The 21,172-nt window shown below is 42.6% G+C and overlaps 1 protein-coding gene across 1 annotated transcript in view; it reads left to right on the top strand.

Moving 5' to 3' along the window:
• Positions 1 to 21,172, top strand: part of ccnd2a (cyclin D2, a) — a 207,454-nt gene that overhangs the window by 160,469 nt on the left and 25,813 nt on the right. The window lies entirely within an intron of this gene.

Raw genomic sequence — 21,172 nt, 5'->3', positions numbered from 1 at the left:
GCCTTCCCTTCCCCATGCCTGGATCCTTCTGGCGGCCTTTGACACAGCGCAGCCAAATTGCACATTTACAGCAAATAGCATCAAAAAACAAGCAGGAGAAATTTCACAACAACATAGAATCTGTTCAGCACAAGTGCTAATCGAAGCTACATCGTACACGCATGTGTTTATCATTTAAACATTGGACAGTGTTTGCGACTCTCTTCTCAGGAAGCAAAATCGTCAGTGCAATAGTTTAGAGAAAGATAAATATGTCCAAGCAGCTCCAAGGGTATTAACTTGAAATGGGGGCCATTCAATTCCTCCTTTGTTTAAGCCTACAGGATTCACACGAGGACCTGCTACTGCAGTTCTCCACTGCCACATCATCGTCGTCGTCGTCGTAGTCATCATGTTCATCCATATCCCGAGCCCTATTTCCTATTGATGATGGCCCTTTTCTCTTGCGGGGGATTCTATTTACTCTCTGTCCAACTCTCCAGTGTCTCAAACGTGGAGGTAAATCACAGACAGTCAGACACGGACTGCAGCAAACAGCCAGCTGCTCCCCCTCGAAGCAGAGACTGGAATGCACTTTCGTTTGGCCCTTTCATTCATAAGAAATAAACCATGGTCCCGCATGCTGGGGTTTTAGTGAGAGAAAGGGCTGTCAGCCATTGATGTGATAGGGGGTTGGGTCCGTGGAGGTTTGTGGGTGGAAGAAAGCTTTCAGAAAGGCTTGGGAGAGGGACAAGGGTGTAAATCTCTCTGGTAAACTTACAACTAATATTAACTTTATTTGGGCTAGTAGTATTTGTTTCTTTGATTGAGGGGGAACATAGAAACAATCATTTTATACGTATGGAATGAGCAAGAGCAAGACACGGACGTTATCAATGCACATGAAGAGAGCAAAGTTTCCATAACCGACAGGAGAGGGGGAAGAGCTTGAAATGTAAGAAAGCTTTTAGGAGCAGGGTGCCGCACTGGATGGGGGGCTGGGAAAGCAAGCTTCCAGCACAGAACTCCGACTAGTCAGTGATCACTCAGGAGGTCTGGAACTCTGACCTCTTACCCCTTAGCGGAGCGGATGTCACCATGGTGAAAATGTGAGAGGTGAGGTATGTGAGCCCCCTGAGCCCTGGCGGAAACTGTTACCCCCCCCCCCCACCCGATGATGAATGGGATGTTAGCATTGACACAAATTGCCCCATAATAACGACACAAGGTCGCTAAGCATACAGACACAGAGTGACAGAGTGGGAATTACAGAAGAAAAGGCAAGGTACGCAGTACGAGAGGGATGAAGAAAGGCAGAAACAAAAGTTTGGTAGGAAAAAAAGAGCGTTCCAACGTTGGTGGGGCACAGATAGATTTATGGTTGAGGGTGTCTGTCGTGTTTTTTCTCCACTCTCCTGAACAGTGGGGTGGCAAAAACGGCCGCCGACACACAGAAAGCAGAAGACTGTGAGATTCTTGTATGCCACTGGGGATGCATTGAGAGTGTTCAGTCGTCCATGCCATACGTACGAACCCAGGTAATGGGGACCGTGGACCAAATTGAACTCTTAGTGCCACCTTACAATATCAGATATGAGATATTCATGTCTTATAATAATCAGAATCAGATCATCAGATGTTTTTGTGTTTTCAAGTGGCGCTTATCTGATATCACTGTGAGGTTTTTTTCCACTCACATACACATACACTGTCATGGGTGTGTGTTCCGGTTGTTGTCTCCCCCCTGTCACGTACACACCTGCCCCTGAGAGCCTCTTCGCCACCCGTGCCTCGTTCACCCTAATTGCCCCTTGCATTTAACCTCGTGTCTCATTCCTTGTTTCCACGTCACGGACTCACAGTAAGACTAGACCCTGTTCCGATTATAGACCTCGCCTTTTTGCCTCACGTTTTTGGATACTGTTGCCTTTTTTGGATTGCCTGCCTGTGTACCGACCCCTGCCCGTATATTAAACCTCTCTTTTTGGAAACTGTCCATTTGGTTTGGAGTCGTGCATTTTTGGCTCCTATCCTCTGTTCCGTTCATGACATACACACATGGCCTAACATATCGGACATTGACTAAACGGACGTTAAAAAAAAAAAATGAACAAAGAATGCAAATATTAAACATTGCATTCTATTTAGTTGGCGTGTACATCCATTGATTTAAATGAAGGAAAACTCAGCATACAGCAATGGCCACCATCGACAATTATTTTTCTTTGGGTTGTCGAACTCATTTTTGTCATGCACCACAGTATAGTTACGTTTTCCGTCGGGGGCCTTTATAACTGAAAACATATAAATGTATGCCTGGGAAAAAAATGATGAGAAATTATGAAATTCTGAAAAAAAAAAAAAAACATACATCTTCTTTTTTGGTATTTTTACCATTTTTCATTTTCTGCAAATGCTCTAGGTTTTCTGAAAATGCTTAAAATGACAATATTTGTATTTGGATTTACGTCAGTACTTAGTTCATTTTACTCAAATGTGTACCTATAATTTGCAAAAGTATAGAAACTGATAATTTTGCAGTGGTCTCTTTTTTTTTCAGAGCTGTATATACAGTCAAGGAAAATTTGTTAAACTACTGTAACATTTGTTTGAAAAAGGGGTTTGGTATAAAAAATTTGCAATATCTCAGCATTGCAAAAAGTGAATACAATTATCAATTTCAGTGCACATTTTAGCAAGAAATGTGAAGTAGACACTTAGTGAGCCACATAAAATGATGAAGTGGGCCAGATCTGGCCCTCAAGCCTTAAGTTTGACACCTGTGTTTTAACTTGTGTACTCTCCTCTCGTGTACTGTATCACGTTTCAATCATGTTTAATGTATTATTTTTTTTAATTATTATTATTTGTTGTTGTTTTTTTGTTTTTTACCATGGTCCTGTTCTTTGGACAGACCTGTCGCATTATCAGATATCAGATTCATATCAATCTTTGGTCAACATTGTGTCACCTGATCGAATTCATCTACATTCTGCAATGGATTTGATGTCATTCAATACTTAAGGAAGTCATCTTTTTTTTTTCTTCTTCATGCTGGCTTCATTATTGTTTGTTTTTATTGTATTGTTTATTGTACACCAGGGTGCAGCAGGTATCTATTTCTTACCTTGTCATGTCATTGTTGATAATTATTGTGAGAGGTAATTAACATGATCAGGGCCTTCATATCGATGAATCTCATTAATAATACTAACATAATTAAAAGTAACTTGAGCAAATTTGTGATTTCAGAAGTGTATATCAAACAGGTAGCCCTTCACATAAGTCAATAGCCAAGAAGTAGCTCTTAGTTTCAGAAAGGTTGCTGACCAAACAATTGGAGCATGCATGGTGCAATACATTTTGGTTGTGTCCTACCATGAACTTCTCGTTAGCTTAGCATTCCTGCAGTGTCCAGCTCTTTCCTCCTCCTCACCGTGAATCCAATGGAGTGTTTACCTCATGTCCACGCGCCATGTACAGTATGCTAAAAATAGCTGCTCGCTTCCCAGGCGGGCTCAGAAGGAAACAGCGATGTCCCTTTTTATAGCCATGGCATGACAGAGCATGTTGATGCATGCTTGTTTGTTTTTTTCCCCCCTCGCTCTCCTGTCTAGCGCAACAAGGCATCCCTCTGTGTTTTAGGAAACACATGTATTAGATTAGGCATGTTGGGAGGCAAGGGTCACACTCCTGTCAGTAATTGAAATGTGATTATGTATGAGCTAACATGATTACAGGGGTGAGGGGTTGGGGTGGTGATTGAGAGGTAAATGCCAGCCTCTGATGTGCTTCCTTATTCCACAGTAGACATTCCAGAGGTAATGGAACATAAACGGGTCCATCGCCATCATACTGATCCGGACCTCACAGTTTTCTGCAGTTCCCGAAGCATAAAACTAGAATCCAACATGTTTATACGGAGTCGTGTAACACACAATTGTTCAGTCAAAGTCGAGCGTTTTAGAGCTTACTTTTTTTGGGTCCAATTTTGGATAGAAATATTTTAAATACAAGTATGCTTTGCTACATGTAATTTCCTGCCGCCCTGCATGTTGTGAGTCACACGCATGCTTATTTGAAATGCAAATAAGACACTAGACTGTTACACATTCAATATGCAACCCCATTTCCAATGAAGTTGGGACGTTGTGTTAAACATAAATAAAAACAGAAAGCAATGATTTGCAAATCATGTTCAACCTATATTTAATTCAATACTCCACAAATACAAGATATTTCATGTTCAAACTGATCAACTTTATTGTTTTTAGCAAATAATCATGAACTTAGAATTTTACGGCTGCAACACGTTCCAAAAAAGCTGGGACAGGTGGCAAAAAAGACTGAGAAAGTTGAGGAATGCTCATCAAGCACCTGTTTGGAATATCCCACAGGTGAACAGGCTCATTGGGATCAAGCGGGTGCCGTGATTGGGTAGAAAAGGAGTTTCCCTGAATTGCTCAGTCGTTCACAAGCAAAGATGGGGCGGGTTTCACCGCTTTGTGAACAAGTGCGGGAGAAAATAGCCCAACAGTTTAAGGACAATGTTCCTCAACGTACAATTGCAAGGAATTTCGGGATTTCATCCTCTACGGTCCATAATATCATCCAAAGGTTGAGAGAATCTGCAGAAATCACTGCAAGTAAGCGGCGAGGCCGAAAACCAACATTGAATTCCCGTGACCTTCGATCCCTCAAGCGGCACTGCGTCAAAAACCGACATGAATGTGTAAAGGATATCACCACGTGGGCTCAGGAACACTTCAGAAAACCATTATGAAGCGTAAAATACGACAACGGAGAAAAAGCAGCCTAAAATGCAAGGTGTTTGTCATGTAATTTGCAAACATGCAGGATTTTGGAAGCCCAAGTCAGACCAAGGTCAAGTGACTTTGTTGAATTGGCTTGCCTTCTTTTGGCAATATGTTTTGAGACATTTATTGCAAAGCACGCCTCGGACCTTTGGAGTGAATGAACACGTTGCGTTGCCTTATGTTGACTGTGTCCAGACAATGCCAATGAGCAAATACTGCACATACGTAAGTCAGTGTTAATTGTGTTGCCGAAAATGTTTTTGTCATCGTCAACGACCTTTTTTATCTGACTAAAACAAGACGTTGACTTCATAAAATTTGCAGAGACTCAGCCGATGACAAACTATATTGACATGACATTGACCTCAACAAATAAAAAAAAAACATCTTTCTCACTGTATGAACAAGAGACTTCTATTCTTATCTGTGGCCAAAAAGACATGCTAAATCATTGGTCAGAAACGTGAGCAATTTAAAGAGACATTTAGAGCCCAGGCATCCTAAAATCCATGCATGGGTGAGAATTTTAAGTCAGTAAAAATACTGAATTAAAAAAGGTTTTCAGGTTTTAGCGATCACTAAGGATATATAAATCTGCTTAGTTCAGTGGCTTTCCCGCTGTTGTGCTAACCCTTTGTTTTCAATGAAGGCTCGATTTGATTCATCACTTTGCGGATTGGTGGTTAAATATGCACATTCGGATGCGTGTGTTTGATCACAGTTCCGAAGACAGTTCTGTTTCACGCTGCCAGAGAGAGCTTATTATTTTGTAGCGTTGCCTTAGACCCCCTGTCTCATTCATCCATTTTCTCATTCATCCATTTTCTCTACCGCTTAACCTCACTAGGGTCGCGGGCTGCTGGAGCCTATCCCAGCTATCTGCGGGCGGGAGGCGGGGTTCACCCTGCACTGGTCGCCAGCCAATCGCAGGGCACATACAAACAAACAACCATTTGCACTCACATTCGCATCTACGGGCAATTTAGAGTCTTCAATTAACCTACCGTGCATGTTTTTGGGATGTGGGAGGAAACCGGAATACCCGGAGAAAACCGACGCAGATTCGAACCCAGATCCTCAGAACTGTTGACTGTTGGTCCTGTTCAGTGAACGGCCGGAAGTCCATCGGCGACTTTTTCTTCACTTTACACGAGTGGGGTCATAACTGAAGCTTGCTTGCAACGCTAATTTTGGCTCACAACACAAAGTAAAAAAAGGATCGAGTGACGTTTCGGGGCAAGTCAAGGTACCACTGCATGTATTGTGCATAATGTCGGAGGCCAGCGTTAGAGTTGTTGGTTGAACAATTGTAAGGATAAGCGGTATGGAAAATGGATGGATGCGTAATGACCATCAATAATTAGAATGTCAATCAGTTGAGTATAGATAGACCTGCTTCAAAGCTGAACTGTTAATAAAAGTGAAAAAAAAATCATTCAACAAAGTGTGCTTTTTTTTTGTTTGTTTGTCCATCTGTTCATTAGTTAGCAGACGCCTTCCAGGTTAAGAAAGACTTATGAACAGATGGGAGGCGCCAGATGAATCCAGGGGGTGGATGGCTGTGACTCATTTGGTAAAAAAACAAATACAATTCCTACGACTGCTCCTTTATCCACAGTCTCATCATTTTGGAAGTTCTTCCTCGACTCCCGCAACACCCCTCAACCACCAAGTCTTGTCGAAATTGATTTTGTATTTATTGTAGAATCATGCTCATCAATGCTATCAGTTACTGGTTTGCGAAGTCAAAATGAAAAGATTGATGAAAAAAACAAAGCTATTGCTTGGCTTTTGCGCTGTGCCCTGCATTTTTATAATTATTTTAAATTGCTGAGCTGTTTTTGCATTCATTTATTTCTTGTTTTATATAGAAACACATTAAACTGAAAATCACAACACAATCATTGGAGCTTTCCTGAAAAGTAGGACACAATTAGCAGAAAACTTACTTGGGAGAGGATTTTTCTTAATGCACGTTATTAAATAACACACTGATGTTGTAACCCTGCTACGTAAGACCCAAATTATATGAGGTGATAGTGTGTTACGGGCAAGATGACCTACCTCCCATCTGGTTGCATTGCTCTGCATTTAAGACAAAGCGCACCTGCAGTCATCATATCCAATGCAGTCGTGCCGTGTCTTTTTCCCAAAAATATGACGGAAAGTCACACTTCCAAGTCTGTTGAGGTTACGTCTACAGATGTGCAGAAGATATTGTGATATGACAAAACAACGTGAGAACTGATTACTTACCTCAGAGTGGGTTCACTTGCTATCAAAGCACATTGTCGCTTACTGTACTAACTCAAAATATGTTCACGTAATATGCAATGTTCTACACTTATACGCAGTACTCATTCACTCATTATCATGTGTCACCATTTACAGTAAACCACCTGCATTCCGGGGGTTATGTTCCACGCCCACCGTGATATGTGAAAATCCTCGAAATAGAAATACCCTGTTTAAATACAACCTAGGCATGTTTTTATAACATATACGGACGGTACTTCCATTTTTGGGAAGGTCTTTAAACACACTTTAAAAACAATACAAACACATTTTAACACATATTCAGAGTGAGCAAGATAACACAAAAACAATCGCAGAAAAATATTGCACAAACTGTCGAGGAAATAGTGTAACAACTGTAAATAATACCAGGACCGCAAAAACTGCACCGTGATGTAGCTGGGGTTTACTGTCGACTAATACGTGTTCGCAAATGTGCCTAAAAGGCCAATTCTGCATGATATTAACATTACTGCTGGAGACACAAACTCATCTACCAACAAGCAATATTGCAAGTTCTAACCATCTCTTTGGCACTCGCCTGCAACACACAGCACAACAGCGATAAAATGACACCAACGTGGTGACAAAAGCTGCTCGTTTTCTGCTGACCCCTTTTCCTGGTTTAAAAAACCCCCTTAGCTTCCTCATCCATCCATCCATCCATCCTTTTACTTCCGCTTATCCGAGGTCGGGTCGCGGGGGCAGTAGCTTGAGCGGGGAAGCCCAGACTTCCCTCTTCCCAGCCACTTCCTCCAGCTCTTCCGAGGCGTTACCAGGCAAGCCGAGAGACGTAGTCTCTCCAGCGTGTCCTGGGGCCTCCCCGCGGTCTCCTCCTGGTGGCACGTGCCCGGAACACCTCACCAGGGAAGCGTCCTGGAGGCATCCTAAACAGATGCCCGAGCCACCTCATCTGGCTCCTCTCAATGCGGAGGAGCAGCGGCTCGGCTCGACACGGACGACCGAACTTCTCACCTTAGCTTTCTAAGGTGCCTTTATGAACTTCAACAACTCCTTTACATTATTCACCACTGACAAATTACTGCAGTCTCTTGTACATAAACATATTCAAAATAATTGTAGCAAAATAATAAAATAAAATGTACTTTGATAGGAAGTAGGGCTGGCAAAATTAGTCAACTACTACTACTAAGTCGACTAGTTACCGCAACGATAAAAATCGTCAACATTTGAATAGTCGACCTCGTCGTTTATGTTTTTTGAAAGAATGTTTTTCTCTCAAAAGTCGCCGAATCCTCCCACTGTCCGCCTGTTTTCTGCCTTCTGGCCGTGACGCATATGCGCAGTAGTTGTCATCCAGGTTATCCGTGCGACGTACGCGGAAGAACTACGGCTACCCGGCGTTAGCGACAGAGCCCGAAAGTTGGAGTATTTCAGCACAAACACTCCAGGGGAATGCGATGCAAAACCTGCGAGACTAAAAAGGAAGCACGTTGTGGCTGATTCAATTTATGACAAAGAAGAAAAGTCATCTCCGTAAGCCATTTGGCTAGTTAGTTGCTAACTTAGCCTCCGTAAGCCATTTGGCTAGTCAGTTGCTAACTTAGCATTAACGGATGTGAGCTACTTGCTTTGAGCTGTCTCAAAGGCTAGCAATGATTTCATGTGATCAACATGTTATCAACTCACGAGCATAGATGTTATTAATTAACTTACGAACCCAACGCTGTCCAACGACACTATTACAATGGGTACAACGTGCATCTTCCGCTCTCAAGTTTTTGATATCGCCACTTGAATATTTAATGACGAGCGGGTATACTTCAAGCAATATGTTTTGACGAAAATACAATTTTTACATCTTACATTTCATCCATCCATCTATTTTCTATAGCGGGTGAGCTGGACCTCATCCCAGCTGACTTGGCGCAAAAGGCAGACTGCACCCTGTATTGGTAGCCAGCCAATTCTAGGGCACATATTGACAAACAACCGTTCACACTCACATTCACACCTATGAGCAACTTCAAGTCCTTAATTAGCCTAACATGCATGTTTTCGGAAAGTGGGAGGGGAAAAAAAACACACAAGCCCGGAGAGAACATCCAAACAGCATACAGAAAGACCGGAGCAGAGATTTAGACTCAGAACCTCAGAACTGTGAGTCACAGGTGCCAACCGCTGTTTTACCGTGCAGTTACTTCTGTATTCAAATTAGTCTTTATTTTAAAAGTTTAGTAATATAAATGATTACAAATGGCAACACAGTGAAACCGAGGGCCATCGCATGTGTCTCACAATCAAGGGATCTGGGTTCCAACTCCCACTGGAACGGCTCTATGTGAAGTCCCCGTGCTGTTGTGAGTTTTATTGCCACACGTGTCGCTTCCTATCTCTCACTGCTCCGGCTTCCTGCCACATTCCAAAAACCTGCACGTTAGGTTCGTTGAAGACTCTAAATTGTCCATAGGTGTGAATGTGAGCGTGAAGGAGGTTTGTTTGTACGTTCCTTTTTAGCTGGCGACCAGACCACGGTCTACCCGCCTCTCACCCAATATCAGCTCGAGCTCAACCGCGGCCCTAATGTGGACAAGCTGCATAGAAAATTGATTGACGGTCTAAAGTTAATGTATGGTCAGAAGCATTTTCATGTGTTGAAACGCTAACACGACACAAATCGATGATTTGTTGTGATCGCACAGGATCTTAGTTGCGACAATGAGCCGAATCTTCGACTCGTCCCCCAAAATGTAAAAAAACAAAGTCAAAGTCATTCAATCATTGATTTCTCAGGTGACAAATGTTAAAGCCTCAGTGGAGGTCAGCGATCTCCGAGTACATTGAATTTGAAGTTCTTATCCACAAATTCCGTCGCCCTCATGAGGTCTTCAAGCTGCTTCTCCTAGAACGCCCTCTAAGTGTGAAACCGCACTCTGGCAAGTCAGCAAATCAGCCTTGCACCACCTAACAGTTGTCCCGCGTTATCACGGGATGTACATTAGATAGCGTATAGATACCCTGACCCCTGCCCCTCACTGTGGACTGTAGATTACAGGGGCTGGGCATCTCTACTACACCCATTTATCTTTCTTTCACCTCCCCGTAGCTCCTCTCCCCTTCCCCCTCTGTAATGTCTCAGCTGTTCCTCGCAGCCAAGCCTCAATGACTGAGTGCCTGCTCTGTTATGGGTTCATTGGGCTGGTATGCAGCAGGAATCTTTGGATCAAGGTAATTTCACACTGTTCAACTTTTTCCCAGGCTGTTAAGCCTTCCTCTACCTCTGTGCTACTCTGAGTGGGAGATAGGGAGCGACACATGTAGCCATTAAACACACACAGGGGTCCGTGGGGCTGACGCCACCGACATAGACAAGGCGACGATGTCAATTTCCCCAAAAGTATCATAGTATTACAGCCTGATGGAGAGTGTGGTGGGAGGATGGTTGTCATTCCTGTGCATTGTTGCACCTTTGGGTTGAAGTGAAGTACAACCGGACTGGTTGCCGGCTATTCGCAGTGTTCAAAATGATTTCTGTTCACCTAATACAGAAAGACAAATTAAAGCATTGTCATATGTACAGTATGTCCGGCCAGTGGTTGCCGTCATGACTTGGTAAAGAAACACTACATGCCGATGGACGAAATGCTTGTACAGTGGACCCCGTTATTGACGGGGGGGATAGGGACCGGGCCAGACCGCAAATTTACCCCCATTATAATTACATTGGGGGGGAAGAAAATTCTGAATATGCGGGGATAAACCACCAATAAACATTTTCAGGGTCAGTTTCCCCCCCCCCAAAGAAAAGGACAACACAAAAAGAAAAAGGTGAACATCCATCCATCCATCCATTGTCCGTACCGCCTATCCTCACTAGGTCATAAAGACTAAGAATAATAACATCAATATAGTCATTCATTCATCTTCCGTTTCGCTTATCCTCACGAGGGTCGCAGGCGTGCTGGAGCCCATCCCAGCTATCTTTGGGCCAGAGGCGGGGTACACCCTGAACTGGTCGCCAGCCATTCGCAGAAAAGGAAAACAAAATTTATATCATAAAAAAAATGTCATAATCTGTGAATAGGTGCCAAACGGTGTGCATGATGGCGACCGCCATAAAACCATCATATATATGTCACACGTGTATGAAGACTGACGAGCCATGTGACTGCTGGATACAGTAGTTGTGTCGTAATGTACACAGAGTATTTTGTCAATTGTCAAGCAGGTACACATTTTCTTGGTCAAGAGCAAGTTGATGATTTGCTGTAATAAATTTGTCAAAAAATTAAAATTAAATTATTCGTTATCATGAATTTATACATACTTACATGTGAATATGATAGCAATAAATGATATAGTTTTGCAAGTTTGGGTCCCTGGGTAGAACCACAATTATTATTTGGGTCTTCGGTAGTCTCTCTGTGAATGTGCTGAACTCCTGTTCAGAAGGAGCCTGAAAGAGTTGCCGCCGCGTTGATGAAGATGGACTTCCCGTCATCGACATCGTGTTATTCTTCTTAACTAGTCTTGCTAATCAACTATTTCATCAATTCTACACAATGGACAAAATTCTTAATCAGTTATTATACCCAGCCTGAGTCTTGAGCTGCCAAAATTTGGTAATCCCTGCTCTAGATTATACTTAGACATAACAATACTAAGACAGAAGTGTACTGACTCCTGGCTTGTCCCTTTTCCTAACCGTGTGTTTAGTTCTGATTGAAGCCCCCGCTATGTGTCTCTAAGACGGCTTGCTGGGATTTTCCATTGCAGTTTTTTTTGTGTTTTTTTTTTTCTATCGTCAGTCCACGTCTTTTTGTATGTTTACGGACTCTGTCTCTGCATCGACGTCTCTTGTGCATGTGCGACCACTGTGTTAATTTAATCCCTTCATCCCCAAGCAGACATGTGAGTACCTGATGCACATGCAGATGGAGGGAAGCCCTCTAGAATTGTTGCAGTAATCTTGTTCTCATCTCTGCTCAGTGCGCCCTCACATCCCACGTGCCATCTGTTACCATCTGTACAAGGATAGGAAAACGAGGCCAACAGTAGCCCCACTTCGTGTCATACACACATGTTAGAGCCGTTACACTCTCAGGTGTTTGCTTAGTTTGGTTTGGGGGTTTAATTTTTAGGAACGTTGGTTATTTTGGGAACTCTTCCCTGTTCATGAAAACTTGTTTTGATTACGACTCTAACAAAACAAACCATAGTGGACCATGTGCACATGATGCCCTGTGCCTTTAAATGTTTCATATACACTTAACCCCTGTTCATCGCAGGGGATCGGTTGCAGACCCCCCCCCACGATAGATGAAAATCTGCGTATCAAGAAATACAGCTTTACCCCTCTCACACACTGTAAACATACACTACATACATAGTAAATTTATTCAAACACACTTCCTTTAGTATTAGTGCATTTGCACCTGGTCTCACTCTCACTGCTGTCAATAAATGGAGGCTATCATATATCGTCACTGACAAAACGAACAAAAGAAGACGCTCGCGCAGTTCTTCCGATAAAAGGCTGTTTATTTACAAATAAAACTGTCAAAACTGTTTATTTGTTACTCCCGTTTTAGGTTAACCAGAGGTAGGCAGAGTAGCCAAATATTGAAGTCAAGTAAGAGGACCGTTACTGTATTATGTAATATGACTCAAGTAAAAATAAAAAGTAGCTCTCCAAATACTTACTTGAGTAAGAGTAAGAAAGCTTCTCAAGTACCTAGTAACTGTTGCTTAACTTCAATCATAGCATGACCGTCAAATAAAATCGAAATCAATCAATCAAATAGGAACGTGCAAATAAAGATATTGTTGAACAATATCACTTCATGTAAAACATAATAAATAAAATCAAAAATGATGAATAAAATCTTTGTAAAATAACAAAGTAAGGTAAATTCGGCTCCACGAAATGGTCGTCTACTATTCAGTTTCCACTTGTTAAACAGCAGAATAGGAACACCAGGCCAAGATTACAAAAACAGAAACAAGACGGCAGTGGATATAAAAAGTCAACAAATGACATCGTCGCCAATTTTATAACTTTTTCCACCATTAATGTGACCAAGAATTTGCAAAACTGAATTGATTTATTCAATTATGTAGTTTATCTTTTTGAGAGGGGAGGTGAAAATAAACAACTGAAATAATCTTGTATGTGATTGAGTTGGACTTGTTTAACTTGCTGCCATCTTAGCCAGGTCACCGTTGCAAAAGAGATCTTATGTCTCAACTGGACTTTTACCTGGTTAAATAAAGGTTAAACAAAATACAAAAAAAAAAAATAATAATAATAATAATCTGATAGCACAAGGATACACTCCCTCTTATAAATCGGATGCGGCCGTGTTCAGGAGTATCCAATCACATTCAAACTCATGTTCAGTGGGAGTCCGCACACACCTGCCACAAATGTTTAAGTGCTGAAACCCAACAACCCATGTGTAGGGCCTTACAGAATTTGCTTTATTCACTGAAACGACTGAATGAAGAAGCTGTTTGCTGACCAGACTTATTGATAAAGTGCGTGCGTGTGCGTGTGCAAGCAAGAGAACACAGAACGTACTCCAAAAGATGTATGTTTCAGGCAAAACAACGAAAACATCTGCAACTTACCGCAAGAGGGTTTCTCAAGTTAGAAGTGGGCTGAAATGTGCAGGTTTGCCCCCACACAAGACTACACTGCATGTCAAAGTTTTTTTTAACTACTAAATGTAACGCGTTACTACACGCCTACGAAGTTAACTACTTGAAAAGTGGCACATAGATGGTAAATAGAGTGCTTTTATATCGTATTGTATCTACACATCACAGTGCCCACAGCGGCCAGAAGCTCACAGTCACGCATTCACGTGTACATTCATACACCAATTGCCAGGTGCTGCCATGCAAGGCGCTGTAAGGCCCAATGAAAGCAATTTAGAATTGAGTGCGTTGCCCGAGGACACTTCAAAAGTAGACAGTCAGAGCCAGGATTCAAACAGCCGACCTCACGGTCACTGGACGACCCGTTCTACCGGTGTTGTACCTGAACGAGTTCAATCAACAAAAGGTCATGAAATAGTACATACTTTGGGTGGCAAGAATGGGAAAATAAAATGTCAGTATTTTAAGGGGAATCGCCCGTCAGGGCGGCACAGTGGACGACTGATGAGCACATCGGCTTCACAGTTCTGCGTACCCGGGTTCAAATCCGGCCTCGCCTGTGCGGAGTTTGCAAGTTCTCCCCGTGCCCGCATGTGTTTTCTCCGGATACTCCGGTTTCCTCCCACATCCCAAAAACATGCATGGTAGAATGGTAAAAGGTCAATGTTAAATGGACCGCACTTATATAGCGCTTTATCCACACCATCACAGTGCCCAAAGCGCTTTACAAAGCCTCACATTCACCCATTCGAACACATTCATACACCAATGGGTGACTGCTGCCGTGCAAGGCGCCGCCAGGCCCACTAGGAGCATTAGGAGAATTAGGGTTCAGTGTCTTGCATCAAGGACACTTCGACATGCGGGCAGTCATAGATAGGTTAATGGAAGACTTTTGAATTGAAGAATTGCCCATCGGTGTGAATGTGCGTGCGAATGGTTGTTTGTTTCTATGTGCCTTCCAATTGGCTGGCGACCAGTTCACGGTGTACCCCGCCTCCCGTCCGAAGATAGCTGGGAAAGGCCCGCGACCCGAGTGAGGATAAGTGGCTCGGAAAATGGATTGACGGATAGCCCGTCCGCAACACACTGAGGAAAAAAAACAAAAAAGAACAATGAACTCGTTCATTTTTGGAATCCTGAACTTCGTTCGAAATTGTGAATTCTGAACTACGAACTGAACTCGTTCATTCTTGGAACGGTGAAGTGAACTTTGAAGTCGTTGGCATGGAAAATGAACTTTCCTGACACTGCCCTCTACCATCTGAGCCACAGCCGCCCTAACGCAAAAGAAAATCAACGGTGTGCGTGTAAACGCTGACATGTTCAACTAAACCGTATCATTTTGTCTAATGCTGTCATAAATTACAAGACGCCATAGACGGGCAACTGAGAATTTGCATCGATGTTACCGTAATTCTAAATTGCTTCTGTAAAACAAAAGGTGCGTTAACACGTACAAACAGAGCATCCAGCAATACTCACAGGCATATATTTCCTCTTCTCCTTGCTGTTAATTATGCTGTTTGTCTTTCAGTAGACCTCAGTGCTCTCCTGCGTGTCGTGGCACAGTGAGGTACTACAACTCAAAGTTCAGACTTGCGCACATACTGTCGTGGAAAAACTGTGGGGGCAACCTTGATATTTTGTGGGTTCACTGTCCATGACTCAGCCATTCTCATAGCTGCCAAAGCAATGTATTCTATACCCATTGTGTGTCATGATTGGTTAATTGCGTGTCGCCAGGCAGAGGTATTGATCAGCCGGCCACGAGCTCATGTTTTAGTCTGAGGTTGTTCTCGTCGGGGGTGGAAGTCATCAGGATGTTGATCCTTCCGAACCACCAACAGACACAATTTTCAAACATTCTTGGGAGTTTTTTGTCCAAAAATGCCGTTAGTGCTCCAAGGACTCAGTGGGATTAACAATGCCTTTGTTCTGTGTGTGCACAGTGAAAGAAGGGAGCGCAATAGGCTGGAACTTTGGTGTGGTATCAGCAAGCAGCTGTTGCATGAGTGACAAAGTCAAGGGCTGGTGATATGAACATGGGAAAATCCTGGAGGAGCTGGAGGTGAAGAGACAGCAGCAACAGCAGCTGAGCCGCTTGCGCTTGTGTGGACGGCAAAACGTGGGAAACGCAAAAGGACAGCAGTTAGCTTTCAAGAAACTAGGAACAATATTTAGCCTCCGTGTCTTCGAGCTCATTTGTTGGATTGTTCAATTGCTGCATTAGAGACCGCTAGTGGGGTTCAAAAGACCCGGAGAGGAATGCGAGGGGAGGAAGGGTGCAGGAATGAAGTGGGGGCTGAGAGGAAAGGTAAATGAATACCAGACGGTTCGGTTCTGGTTTGAAGTAAAGGTTTTGCCACATCTACCAACCCTTATTGCCCCGACGTGCAACTTGAATCGAGGTTGATTTTGCTCATCATGATGATGCTCTGCATGTGTACAAATCTGCCCCCTCTGCGCAACGGATAACGTAACAATAGACTTCAGGATTGGAACTCGTGATGACCGAGTTAATAATTGTTCCTCTTAGTCCTATATTGCGATGATGAATGAATGACAGTGAATCAATGGATTTTCACTCCGCTGAAGATGAATAGATAGGTTCAGCGTTTCTATTGGAGGGCTAGCAAAGTTGGTCAGTTTTTGACTCAACTTTTGGAGGGAGACAAACGGACAAAATAATTGGGATCCCAAAACATCCGACATTTCAGTCTCCCTTGATTCTGCTAGGTCACCGTCATGTACATCAGAATGCTCGAGGCTTAATGCTGTCCCATTATAGGCCAGAGAATTGTCTGTCATCTTACGGGACGTAAACAAAAAGCAGAGTTTTAAAATGAGTGTGTATTACGACGGAAAGTGTATTCAAAGGCAACATCGTTTCGAATTGATCAGCAAAGGTGTTGGATTGATAGACCGTGTGTTTTAACCATGCAATAATCAAGGGAACTGTGTCAAACGGAGAAACGGCAAGAGCGTCATCGGCATCTTTAGGATTTGCAATACCTCACGCCGGAATGATGTTCAAAACTTCATACATTTGTCACTAACGACAATCTCCAAACATTTGCCAGCCTCCGTGCTTTATTCTCATGTAACTTCTATCCAATTCCGTCCAACTGGATATGTTTAATACGTTTTTGGGTGGAAATTGTAAAAGTGTATAAATCAACCCAACGGCGACGCGCACCACACCGACCTCCTTTGACGTTTTTGTTTTCTTCTTACTTTTATTCATATCTATTGTTGGAAAATCGTACGATGTGTAAGGCCTGGTAGTTGTTTGTGGTCTAAAAGACAATATATTCATGTTTTGAAGTATTGTATGAAAAACATGATGGATGAAGAGGTTCTGTTGTGTCCTTGACACATTTAATTGCATTTGCATTGTACAGAACGCTTTTCAGTCACCCTCCCAAATCCATGATACTTTTTTCGTACCGCTTCAGTATGCTAGCGGAGGGTGTCGATTGGTCGAGGAAGAATTGCCCCCCTTACGATGTGTTTCACTCATGAATGTTAAATACAATAAAACAGCCCCCATCTAACATTCAACTGAATGAATGAAGCAAGGCTCAATAACGCTAATGTTCAAAAAAGAATTCGAGTGGACGCCCGTGCCAGAGGTTTGATACCTTTCACACTCTTAGGTGTCATCCAAGGATGAAAGGGGTTTGACACCTGTTCGCCTCTCTGAAATGTTGATGTCACACACATTGCGCAGTCAACACAATCCACAGCTTCCCATTTGCTTCTCCTTGTTTTATTTTTGCATTCGGCTGTGGAGATACGGGACGTCTCAAAGAATTCGGGAGGATGTGTTTTTGTGAAGAATTTCTGAGGGAAGTTTGCAGGCAGGCAGAGCAGAGCGCTCAATGCCAACGCCGCATTATATGAACATCAGGCCCAACGCAGCATGCGGCAGAGCAGGTGATTCAGGGAAGACCGAGGATTTCAACACATCACAGGAAAACATGGGTCAAGATGAAAGGGAACAAATCATATTATCAGGCCAAACTATTTGAGGGAAGATAGCCTATCAGCTCAGTGTGGGATTGATATGTCACTGGTTTGCTACGCCAGTTATTTGGCAAGACTTCGCTGTACAGTTGCACACAATTGGGAAGCTTTCATATGATTTCTAAACACTTCAGTGGCATGATCAGATTTGACTCATTTTCTAACAAGGTTGACGCAGAAGACTCATTCGGAAACAGTGACTCTCGACTTTCAACTGCGCCAGAGAATTGTCTTTTCCCAGTGATGCTTGACGTGAAGTCGGCTGTCGTTGCGTTTTGCGCTTCTTTTTTCTTTCTCTTGGGTGTATTTTTAACGAACTTCTCTTTGTTGTTGTTTGCCGTGCACATCTGCACTTGTTCAACCACAGAGAGCACGGCAAGAATGGGGAAATGTCAATGTGACAAACAAATGATTTGTACACCGCGTGTGTGGACGTATATATATATATATATATATATATATATATACACACACACACACACACACATACATCAGTATAGTGCCTGCAGGCTGGATGAATGTCGGATGAATGCGAATAACCCCCGGGATGGTCTTTAAAATGCCGGTTAAGGTTTATTTGGGGTGATGAATTAAGGAGTCGTGTTTTTGTTGTTGTTGTTGTTGTTGTTGTTTTCAGTGAATTGCGGATTAGTGCTGTGGCTGCTGGATATTCTGCAAGGGTGACGTTGTCATTCATTGAAGAAGAAATCAAGAACAATCAGGAATGATGTGCTTTTTATTGAATCGAGGGGATTATTTGCACGTTTGAACATTTCTTTGATGTTAAGACATATTTCTGATGAAAGATTTGCTTTTGATTTTATGATTAGTATTATTATTAATTTGCTCATGTCTTCATCTCTAAAGCATTTCTATATTTATTTTGATTTCATGGCTAATACATTTGACATGTTTGTAAAATCCACACCAAATGGATATCAATCAAATTCAGCATCTTGTAATTTAGGAAAAAAGCACATTTGAATTTTAAGATTCAAAAGTTTCATATTATTGCTCCAATTTTGTCAGGAACAAATTGGGATTCATTTGAGACGAGGAGAGGGTTCAACAATCATTCAGGAATCATTTATAACTTCAGAAAAGATGTGCTCTTTGATGGAAAAATATAGTTTTTAAATATCTCATTTGAGAAAGGAGCATCATATTTGAAAACATGCAAAGATTTAATCAAAATGAATACACAAGATGCAGGTGGGATTTGAAATGAATCCCTTTTAATACGTCCTACATAGATTGATGTTTTCTTAGCGAGCTCCGTGTAACGTAATACGCCATCAAATAGTTTGTTGTGTCTGTCAATTCTGAACGGAATTTGCGTCGATGAAAATGTCCTCAAAATGTGAATTGTGAGCCCCCTGCCTGAATGTGGTGCAGGTATGTTGTCTCCAGGCTTGTCTGGGGCTATTTTCTCTTCGCATACCTCAGCAGATCTTATCTATGCAAACGAGTTTGGCTACAGTTTGGGAAACACCTCCTAAGAACAAATAGGACAAAAGATAAGAAAAGAAAATTGAAATCATTTGTACACGTGGTTGGGGCTTTTGTTGGGTTCCCCCCCCCCCCACCCCCCCCCCTGCTTTCTTCCTCCTTGACGACTTCCCGTGATTGCTGTGGATAAAATATTACACGAGTTGACACTTTTGTGTGATATTTAAAAAACAAACAAAAAAAAACCCCCAAAATGTTTTCTTATCCAAAAGCGTCATTTGGGAGCTTGTGAGACAAATACTCAGAAGTGAGCTGCCGTCATCTCCATAAAAGTCCAATGAATTCCCCATCAGACTCGCGATCGTCTCCCTTGCTGCGTTGTTTTCTTTTGTTTTGTTTTTGTTTTTCTCACCATTTCGTCTGCTCGTGATTGTCGCGTACGTCGGTAAATGCAGAACAATCGTCACCGACGGCGATTTGAACTGTCCAAAAAAAAGTGCGGCGACGGTGACGATGACTCACTCCGACCGAAAACGCCGATCACTTTCATCTCGTCATTCGATACATATTTTTTGATCGGGTTGTGACTTCAAAAAAAAAACACAAACAAAAACTCCGTTCAATCAAATGTTCAAACTTTGAATAACGCAATCTCACGTTGGCCGACGTGCATTTCTTGCAGCGTGCGACGCACTCACACCCGAGTTCAGTTTTTATGGACTGTTTGGCTCCCAGTAAAAAAAAAAAAGAAAGAAAAAGAAAAACAATTAAAAAAAAAAAAAAAAAAAGTCCGGCAGCAAATGCCATAAAGGCTTGGCGTGTCTTTGCAAAGATGTGTTGCAGCTTTATTCTGATATGCTGAGTGAACGCTTCCGCCCGTGTTGTGCCTTGCGGTGTGTTGCGCCTTGGAGCTGCACAATAGAAAAACAAAAAAAGAAAGAAAGAAAGAAAGAAAGAAAGAAAAACGCGCCCTGGCATGTGTGTGATTCCACCACGTGGTGCTTGCATGAAATTTAAAAAGTCACACATATGGAACATGTAGATTTCATTTAAGATCATGATTTCAAAAGGTCCGTTCACCCTCAGCTCCACGTTTCCACGAGGCAAGATCTGATATGTCGAGGTGGCATCAAAGCAAATATGGCTTCGCATCCTCCATTTGCATGCGGAGAGATGACAATCTGTGCGCAAACAGCCGCAGGTGTGCGCCGCGCAGGTGAGGGCAGCGCCTGTGGCAGCTTGGGACGCTGGGACAGTTTGGAGCACCTGCTTCCGCATCACCGCACCTCTTTTCCCACACATTTGTCGGAATTGAACGAATTTGGGGGATTTTTTAATTGCATCACCTAACATTTCATGTCTGCACTGTTATTTGGATCGAACGCTTTTAGAAAGAGTTCTTTTGAATGCATATATATATATATATATATATATATGTTTGTGTTTTCATTGGCGCACGCATGTGTGAACGCTGCCCTGCGACTCGATCGGTTCCAGTTGCAGTGACATATCGAGCTGCTCCGCTCATCGATGTGTCTTTCTATCCCAGCGGAGGCAGAGCAAGCGCAAGGGGAGGAAGGTAAGAGGAAGTCTGCCCAGTAACAATCGCCCAGGCTGGGTCGAGCTCTGAGGAACTATTGGTTCTATGCAAATAGATACACGCGGAGGGAGGAGGAAACTACTTTAGACTGGAGACAAGAAGGGGGGGACTTTAAAGAGACATTTCCCTATCTTTTTCTCCCAAGCGGCGGTATGCGGCCTATAGGAGCTTGCTGGAAAATGCATGGGAGGACTTTCCAGTCTTCCTCTTGATGCACCGCGGCCTTCATTCACAGTTCGCAGCTTTGAAGTCGTCCAAGAACAATAGGGGATGTGTGGGGGGGATTAGCATATTAACTCATGCAGTTTCGCATCTCTTTAGGCTGTATCTTTTTATGAGATATATATATATATATATATATATATTTATATATGTTTTAATC

This window comes from Phycodurus eques, chromosome 5, assembly GCF_024500275.1.
Source record: "Phycodurus eques isolate BA_2022a chromosome 5, UOR_Pequ_1.1, whole genome shotgun sequence".
Classification (NCBI taxonomy): Eukaryota; Metazoa; Chordata; class Actinopteri; order Syngnathiformes; family Syngnathidae; genus Phycodurus; species Phycodurus eques.
Note: the sequence above shows the minus strand (reverse complement) of the source record. Positions and strands in the feature narration are given on the sequence as shown.